This window comes from Schistocerca serialis, chromosome 7 (genome assembly GCF_023864345.2).
Source record: "Schistocerca serialis cubense isolate TAMUIC-IGC-003099 chromosome 7, iqSchSeri2.2, whole genome shotgun sequence".
NCBI lineage: Eukaryota > Metazoa > Arthropoda > Insecta > Orthoptera > Acrididae > Schistocerca > Schistocerca serialis.
The window spans coordinates 518,624,984-518,626,495 of record NC_064644.1 but is presented as its reverse complement, the minus strand read 5'-3'; the positions used below and the strand labels follow the sequence as shown (position 1 = coordinate 518,626,495).

The 1,512-nt window shown below is 43.9% G+C and overlaps 1 non-coding gene across 1 annotated transcript; it reads right to left on the bottom strand.

Annotated features, from left to right (window-relative positions):
* Window positions 1-1,091: 1,091 nt before the first annotated feature.
* Trnat-ugu (transfer RNA threonine (anticodon UGU)) lies at window positions 1,092-1,165 on the bottom strand. Its single transcript has one exon. It is a non-coding gene; the product is annotated as a tRNA-Thr (tRNA).
* Between the last annotated feature and the right edge of the window lie 347 nt (window positions 1,166-1,512).

Genomic DNA, 1,512 nt, shown 5'->3' with positions numbered 1-1,512 from the left:
CTGATGATTGATACGCCAATAAGTAGCTACCAGGGTTCGGTATTCTAGTCACCGCATAGGGACCATAATATAATAATTGCCAGTTTTCTTTCCTTTTTGACTAGACCGTGAATGCATTTAATCTTTTCTTCCACGTTATCCATCCTAGTTATGGACATAACAAAAATTCGATTCGTTGCCCTGACATTGAGTACAAGATGCAGACTACTTTCTGGTCCGATTACAGTGAGAAGGTTTAATCACTCCGCAATGGAGCATCTTACGGATCTCTTTCGTCACAGTCAGCTCCCTGGTCCATTGCACGTTACAGGTAGCGTGGCAATATGTCTGATGTGAATAAATGTATAGTTTACATTCGTACCCTCGAATGAATCCATAGTGCTCTTCGAGTAGTGTTATAGGAGCTATAAACACTTCCTCTAAATGTGTTGTGAAGTGGTATGAAGGTAATTTGATTCTCATGATTTGATATAGATAATTTTCTGTCGTGCTGGGCCGGGATCTGAGACCACACTGACAAAATCTAACTTTAACTCCCTGGCAATTTGTTTGTGGCTGCGGCAGTCGAGTTCAACACTACGTTAACACAACGCATTCTGACATGAAATTTACATGTGGTGAGGTCTATCGTTGCGTCGCTATCGGCCAACAAATCAATTTCTGAAGTACATTCGCTTCTTAAAGCATCGTCCACGAGAAAATAGCCTTTATACGTATTTTCCCTGGCATGATTGCGAACAAGACTGAGAAATTTATTGGCTAGGATCTTAAGGGCTGATCGCTCAAAGATTCTTGCACCTACTAACCATTCAGGTCGAGACTTTTTCACACACTTCCATCCGTTAAATAGTTTGGCTGACAAGGAACATATGTGTATGGCAATGTCCAAAATGGTAGTTACGTGTAAATTATTTATTGTAGCTTAAGTAGGTACTTCATCATCACGCTCTGCACAGTGATTACAGGCGATCTGCTTATGGCACAATTCATCTGTCATGTTCACACACCTTCATTATGAAATTACAATGAAATGAACACCCTTAGCTGCTTACAGGCGTTGACATACGTCAACGGGGACAGATGAAAATGTGTGCCCCGACCGGGACTCGAACCCGGGATCTTCTGCTTACATGGCAGACGCTGTATCCACCTGAGCCACCGGGGTACAAACGATAGTGCGACTGCGGGGATTTATCTCTGGCACGCCTCCCGCGAAACTCACATTCTCAGCGTATTGTCCCGCACTACGTTCGTAGTGCCCCCGCCCATTATACTCATTACTCGCGGCGCGTTGCCGATTCCCGTAAGAGTTCGGGCACTGTTTGTGCATTCCCTTCATTATAACGCAGAACCTGAAAGCTGGTGTCCACGCACTTCCAATCCACCGAGACTGAGCCACCAGACCCATGACGTTCTCAATTGGTTTGACGATGTAGCGTGAGGATTTTCAGAGCAAAGAAATACTACGAGTTTTCACGAAACATTTCTATAAACGTTTCTCATGTCTTTCCA